Raw genomic sequence first — 7,866 nt, forward strand, 5'->3', positions numbered from 1 at the left:
GACTTTATTTTTGGGGGCTCCAAAATCACTGCAGATGGTGACTGCAGCCATGAAATTAAAAGAGGCTTACTCCTTGGAAGTAAAGTTATAACAACCTAGACAGCATATTAAAAAGCAGAGATATTACTTTGTCAACAAAGGTCGGTCTAGTCAAGGCTATGGTTTTTCCAGTAGTCATGTATGGATGTGAGAGTTGGACTATAAAGAAAGCTGAGTGCCGAAGAATTGATGCTTTTGAACTGTGGTGTTGGAGAAGACTCTTGAGAGTCCCTTGGACTGCAAGGAGATCCAACCAGTCCATCCTAAAGGAGATCAGTCCTGGGTGTTCATTGGAAGGACTGATGTTGAAGCTGAAACTCCAATACTTGGGCCACGTGATGCAAAGAGCTGACTCATTTGAAAAGACCCTTTTCCTGGCTTAAAGCTCAACATTCAGAAAACCAAGATCATGGCATCTGGTTCCATCACTTCATGCAATCAGATGGGGTAAAGGTGAAAACAGTGGCAGATTTTATTTTCTTGAGCTCCAAAATCACTGTGGACAGTGACTGCAGCCAGGAAATTAAAAGAAGCTTGCTCCTTGGAAGAAAAGCTATAACCAACCTAGACAATGTATTAAACAGCAGAGACATCACTTTGCTGACAAAGTTTCTTATAATCAAAGCTATGTTTCTTCCAGTAGTCATGTACTCATGTGAGATTTGGGCCATAAAGAAGGCTGAGGGCCAAAGAATTAATACTTTTGAACTGTGGTGTTGGAGAAGACCCTTGAGAGTCCCTTGGGGGAAATCAAACCAGTCAATCCTAAAGAAAATCAATCCTGAATATTCATTGGAAGGACTGATGCTGAAGCTGAGTCTCCAATACTTTGGCGACCTGATGCAAAGAGCCAACTCATTGAAAAAGACCCTGATGCTGGGAAAGATTGGGGGCAGGAGAAGGGGGTGACAGAGGATGAGATGGTTGGTTGGCCTCACCGACTCGAAGGACGTGAGTTTGAGCAAGCTCCGTGAGTTGGTGATGGACAGGGAAGCCTGGTGTGCTGCAGTTGTTGGGGGACAAACAGTCAGATATGATTTATTGACTGAAAAGTGACAGTTGGAAGACCCTACCCCTTTGACTGATCGTTAAACTACAGTGCCTTTATTATGGTCACGGAGAGATAATCTGACCTTGCTCACCTGTGAAAGGAAGAGATTAACACAGTCCTTCCAAAGGTTGGCCCTTCATCGAGATGTTTTAAAGACTGGTGGCCCTATTTACTTTGCTTCCTCACAGCCTATCCCTCTCTATTCTGCCTTTTGACTGTAGTTCCTCACCATGTTGTCCTCTTGTTATATAAAAGAACCTGGCATTCTGACCTTGAGGAGTTGGTTATTTTGAGACATTCACATGTCATCTTCTCAATGAGCGAGCATTCCAAGTCGTATTCCTTGCCATAAAACATCTCCTCCAATTCATTGGCCCGTCAGTTGACGAGCAGAGTGGGCTTCAACTCAATAACACTGGGATCATTTATAGTTCAGATAGAGCACTTGCTATGATGAATTTACTTTACACACAAAGGGAGGGGCATGAAGTCTCTGTCCTCAGCCGTGTGGCTTCCTGATAGGCCTGTGCCATTTCGGATCACAGGAAGACTCTGTATGTCCTCTAAGATTTTAGCTTGAACCTCCTTCTTTCTGTTAGTTTTTCAATCAGAACTTCCCAGTTTCTGTCAGATATTACCTCAGACCCCCTCATTTCTGTCAGATTTTACTTCAGAACTGCCTACTTTCTGTCAGATTTTACCTAGAAACTCCTTGTTTCCGTAAATTTTTACCTCAGAATCACTTTTGTCTGTCAGATTTATATCAGACCATCTCCTTATTTCGATCGGACTTTAATTAAGAACCACCAAGTCTTTCAGATTTTATCTCACAACCTGCCAGTTTCTGTCACAATTTATCTGAGAAACCCCTAGTTTCTGTCAGACTTTACCTAACAGCCCCATAGATTGTCAGATTTCACCTCAGAATATCATAGTTTCTGTCAGATTTTACCTCAGAAGCCCCTAGTTTCTTTAAGATTTTATGTCAGAACCACCTAGTTTCTGTCAGATTTCACCTCAGAACCCTCTAGCTTCTGTCACATTTTACCTCAGTACCCCCTGGTTTCTGTCAGATTTTACCGCAGAAGCCTGTAGTCTCTATCAGATTTCACCTCAGAAGCCCCTAGATCTGTCTGATTTTACCTCAGAACTCCATAGCTTCTGTCATATATCATCTAGAACCCTGTAGTTGCTGTCATATTTTACCTCAGATCTGCCTATTTTCTGTCAGATTTTACCACAGAACCTCTTAGATTCTGTCAGATTTTACCTCATAATTCCCTAGTTTCTTTCAGATTTTACCTTAAACACCCTAATTTCTGTCAGACTTTACAACAGAATCCCACTTTCTGTCTGCTTTTACCTCAGAAGACCATAGTTTCTGTCAATCTCACCTCAGAATCCCCTAGTTTCTGTTAGATTTTATTCAGAACCCTTAGGTTCTGTCAGATTTTATGTCAGAACCTCCTAGTTTTTGTCAGATTTTTACGTCAGAAGGCCCTAGTTTATGTCAGATTTTACATCAGAAGCCTCTAGTTTACGTCAGATTTTATGTCAGAAGCGCCTAGTTTATGTCAGATTTTATCACAGAACCCCCTAGCTTCTGCCAGATTTTAACCTCAGATGACTATAGTTTCTGTTAAATTTTACCTCAGAATCCCCTAGTTTCTGTCACATTTCACCTCAGTAGTCCCTAGTTTCAGTCAGATATTACCTCAGAATCCCTTCGTTTCTGTCAAATTTTACCTCAGAACCCCCTAGTTTCTATGAGTTTTTACCTCAGAACCCCCTTGTTTCTGTCAGATTTTACCTTGGAATGCCCTAGTTTCTGTCAATTTTATGTAGTTTCTCAGATTATACCCCTGAACCCCCTAGTTTCTCAAATTTTATCTCTAGCCCCTAGTTTTGGGTTAGATTTTTCCTCTTAACCCCCTACTTTCTGTCAGATTTTACCTCTGAACACCCTAATTTCTTTCAGATTTAACCTCAGTACCCTCTAGTTTCTGTTAGATTTTTCCTCAGACCCTGTTTCTTACTGACAGATTTTAACTCATATCCTCTTACTTTCAGAGTTTTTCCTCAGAACCCTGTAGTTTCTTCGAGATTTTACATCTGAACCTCTTTCCGATTTTATCACATAAACTAAATTTTTTCTGTACATTTTTACTTCAGAAACTCTTTTTTATTTTCTCTTAGATTTTGCCTCAGTATGTCCTAGTTTCTGTTATTTTCCGCATCTTGGCTGCAGCCATACCCTGGCCAGGTCCCCAAACTCCTGACCCACAGGAGTCACAAGCAGTCTTTATCATCTCAGAGAAGGTCTCCGGTTCCAGGTCCGTGAGGACCCCTGACCATCCCTGGGCTCCAGCCTGAGGATGTGGCTGACTGTTTGTGCTCAGCTGGGATGGCAGCCGTGCTGCTCACAGGGGAATTCAGACCAATGGCAGGTGACCCTGAATCCTGAGCTCCTGTCCTCACCCTGAGCGTATGGCTCACAGAGTACCCCATGTCACCACTCGAGTGTTCTGCTCTCTTTCACTGTCCTTTCACATACATGTAGGATTTGCACTGCAGGCAGGTCTGGACTGTGGGGCCACAGCTAACAGAGATGCACATTTTGGAATAAGGTCAGTTTCCAAGGAGACAAGAGTCCCAATGTAAGCATATCCCTGTGCCCAGGGTGGACCTAGAAATGCCCCTCAGCTGTACAGTGGGCCGTTCTGAATGGGGGCTAGGATATCCCAGAGGTTAGAGGAGGTGCCCATGGCCAGCACGGGCCAAAATGCTGAGTCTCAGAATGGGTGGTGGGCCAACCAGTGGGGAAACCACTCAAGGCTCTCTGAAACTTTCCTCCGTGATGGGGACCCTCATCCCCGTGAGGCCCATCCCCCAGAACTCCTGGTCTGTACCCAATAGTTCAGATTTGGTTCCCACCTCCTGGTCCATGTGAGGTCTTAGCCGAGTCTGTGTCAGGGAGGGGCTGCTGGAAGCTGAGAATCAGAAGGTGTCTCTAGGAGAGGGTGGATCCTGGGAGCATCTGTGCAGAGGAGGAGACAGAGCTGTGGGCAGAGGCTCTGTAGGGTGACCTGTGTGGAGTTAGGTGTGCGTGCTCAGCGTGTACTAGGATGTTACTAAGATGTCTAGGTATTTCAATATGATGTAGTTTTTGCTATTATTGGTGTTATATTTATTTATTTATCACAACAAGTCTTTTAATGACTAAGTTTTTTTTTTTAACATTGCAGTAGTTATTCTAGGGGACAGTTTTTTCCTTTTAACATTTAATTAAATGTTCAGTGTGTTAAATAATTCAAAGAGAGAAACACGTTTTGTGTTTTGTACAAATTAAAGGACCCTTGAGTATAATGCATGCCTACCACCAAAGCTCAAATTTGCAGCGGTCTCAAAGGAAAATGAACAGTTCAAAACTTAAACAGAATTTATATCACTACAAACATTTACAGGATTCCTCTCATCATTTTTTGAACAGCAAAGATTACAGTGACAAAATTGAATGATCAGAATGTAAAAATATTTGTGCAAAACTGCATTAATTATTCTTACTTTTCAATAGAGTAAAACCTATGAACACACAACAATAATGAAGGAAAACTTCATTTTTGAAAGTAATTCTATTTTAGATTTCAAACAACATTGATTATATTATTATTAAAATTAAAAGAAAATATGGCACCATGAGCAGGAGGAGCAACAAATGATTTGGCAATCATGCCAGCTATGGAAATTGACAAATTGCCAGAGTGTTATCTCCACACCAGTCATCCATCTTGAAAGACTTGAAGCAACTGTTGGGCCTAAACCTCATTTCAGTGTCTTTATTCTCAGAATTTGTAGATCATAAATGAAATATTTAAGAAAGTCCTTTCCCCACTGCTCCAGGAATGCTTCTTGTATCACTGGAAATCCTTAAAAGAGTTGAATCATAGACTCTGGATTTATCTAAGCAAATCTATTTAACTGGAATTTGAACTTCATCTTCAATAAATCAAACAATTATGGGCATTAATAGGTAGTTCCTTAAAAGTCCTTAAATGTTCCTTAAATGTCCTTGTCTTACATTTAAGTCCATTTATTTAAGAGTTCTTGGTTTACTGGGAAGTGAGTTATAACCTCACCATCTAACTTGTATGCAACTTCAACTCTGATTTCCATAAATTTGTCCAAAATATCAAAAGTTTTAAGTACCAATGCAGTAAATCCATTAATCATATGAGCATATTTAATCAAAACAATGTCCAACCAGACACATGTTCTTTTCCTTCCTATAATTACACCAAACTCTCTATCCCTTATTTGTAATAATTCTCCGATTGCATTGTCTTGCTCTGTAGGAAAGGGACCAATCCCAACTCTAGTTGTATAAGCTTTCACAACTCCATACACTTCTCCAACATTTAAGGGGGCATACCCAAGCCAGTACAGACACCTCCAACTGTACAGTTCAAAGAGGTTTGGAAGGATAACTTTCAAAATGAATATCTAGCAGTGCTGCATTTGCACCTTCTACCAAGATTTTCTTTGATGGTCTTTCTTTGAAAGCTCGAAAGAGGAAATAAACTCCATATATCTAGCAGTTGGTTTCATCCTTTGTATATAACCCTTGAATTTTTGGAATTCGTCTTCAATGTCTATTTCCGAAGTGGGCTTTATAGATTTGTAGTGGTTAGCCAGAACTTGGAACCTCTCAGAAAAGCCATCAAAGTCGGAAATAAGATGGCATATCCTAAGTCCACTCTGGTCCTTCGGGGAAGAACAAACAGGGAGAATGCCCTTTTTGTGGTACCCAAATTTTTTCTTGCTTGTTCTCCTCTCTGTTGTTCCTGGATACCATCAGCTGTTTGATGAAAATCAAGCACAATATGAGCTCTGTCCCGTATGAGAAGCCTTTGTCCAGCCTTCCAGACCTTTCCCTTTTTGAACATTTTTTTCTGCTTTCTCACACAATCCAGCTAGATGAATCACCACATCATTTCCAACGAATGCAGTAACATTCAGGCTCCACTGGGAGCCTGAGTTGTTCCACTGGGTGATGATTCCACTGGGTAAAAGACGAAAGTCACCCTCCACAGAATCTGCAGCTGTTCAGGCAGCATTACTTCCTCCCTGGTGGTGGCACAGCGTGCTGGTGTCCTCACCAGCAGACCCAGCACCTTCCCCTTGGCTTCGTGGTCCCACTGCCCGCCAAGCACCAGGCTCGCCAGGTTCCCCCCAGGCTGCTCCCTGGGGCGGCCTCAGTCACCTTGGACGAGGAGGATGCCCCCAGGTTGGTCTTGGCAAACGCCCAGGCCCCAGAGACACGAGAAGAGCCCAAAGGGGTCGGGGGCGGCTGGGAGCATGTGAACTGGATTGCTCTGTAAATCTATGTTTGAGAGTCTTAATATAAAATATAACTTATATTCAAAAAAATAACATTTGGTAACACTGTCAATGTCTTAACCTGATATTAGGATTTTTCTACTTTTCTAATGTTTCATTTTGTCAAGAGGACTTGGATCGATGTTTAACGACCGTGGTCTGCAATGTCCCCTTCTACTGGTTTGGTTGTCAGGTTGTTTTTTACACTTTATTGATTGGTTGATTGATGGCTGTGCGGGGTCTTCACTGCTCCTGGGCTCTGGTTGTGGGCGGCGCGGCCGCTCTTCACTGCAGTGCACTGGCTTCTCATTGGGGTGGATTCTCTTGCTGCAGGGCATCAGCTCCGGGGGATGGAGCTTCAGCAGTTCGGCTTTCCTGCTGAGTTGCTGTGCAGAATGTGGGAGCTTCCTGCTTCTGGCACTGCAACCATGTCCCCTCCATCGACAGGCAGATCCTTAAACACAGGAAAACAAGGGAAGTCCTATAAATTCCTCTCTTATGTGCTTTATTTATAGGTTGTATGTAAAACACTTTAACTGCTTTCTCAGAGAAACACAAATTTTACATATTTTTCAATGCTTAAACAAAGACAAATCCAATGTATGGGAAGCATATAACTCCTAAAGTTTGCTAGATATTTATTCTAAATAAGGATACATTATGTCTTTTTGTGGAGTAATTTCATGACAAAATAGTCTGTTTCTTCTAAGCATCTTCACTGTTTACTTATTTTCTGTACTACAACAAATGTACCTTCTTAGAAAACTGAACTTCATTCCCTTTTTCTGCAAAATTTCCCCACATGTTACCAGCAGGGGGCGCTGTGGGACTGCCCTGGGGTCCCTGCACAGCTGCTCAGGGAGCATTACTCCCTCCAGGAGCTGGGCTGGGGGCAGAGCCTGTGCTCCTGGGGGGACCCAGCAGTGTGTCCTGTCTGAGTGCAGAGACCCGTGAGCAGGGACCTGTGTGGTCTTGGCAGGTGCTTCCTCCAGGGGCTCCCAAGAGGGAACTCCCCTCCACCCTCTGAGTCTGGGCTGTGAGCTGAGCTCCAGCATTAGGGCTGAGAGATGGGCTGGGCGGGCCCTGGGTGGACCCCTATTTGCATGGCGCCCCTCCTCTGGCAGAGTCAGGGGGAGAACAGGAGGCCTGGGGCAGCCCAGCCCCACTGTGGGGACCAGGGTCCTGTGAGCACCATGGCCTGCACTCCTCTCCTCTTGTGTTTCTCTCTCACTGCTTAGGTAGGGATGGCCCCGGGCAGGGCTCAGTTCCCAGCCTCATCAGCCCCTGGGGCGCAGACTCTGGGAACCTTTCCTGCAGCTCTTGCCCCGTATCCCCTGTGTCTGTATCTGCAGGTTCCCTCTCCCAGCCTGTGCTGACTCAGCCGGCATCCCCCTCTGCAT

The 7,866-nt window shown here is 43.6% G+C and overlaps 1 pseudogene; it reads right to left on the reverse strand.

Annotated features, from left to right (window-relative positions):
• Positions 1–5,017: 5,017 nt before the first annotated feature.
• On the reverse strand, positions 5,018–7,270 carry LOC104980239 (annotated as a pseudogene).
• Between the last annotated feature and the right edge of the window lie 596 nt (positions 7,271–7,866).

This window comes from Bison bison, unplaced genomic scaffold (genome assembly GCF_000754665.1).
Source record: "Bison bison bison isolate TAMUID 2011002044 unplaced genomic scaffold, Bison_UMD1.0 scf7180017864495, whole genome shotgun sequence".
In the NCBI taxonomy this organism is placed as follows: Eukaryota; Metazoa; Chordata; class Mammalia; order Artiodactyla; family Bovidae; genus Bison; species Bison bison.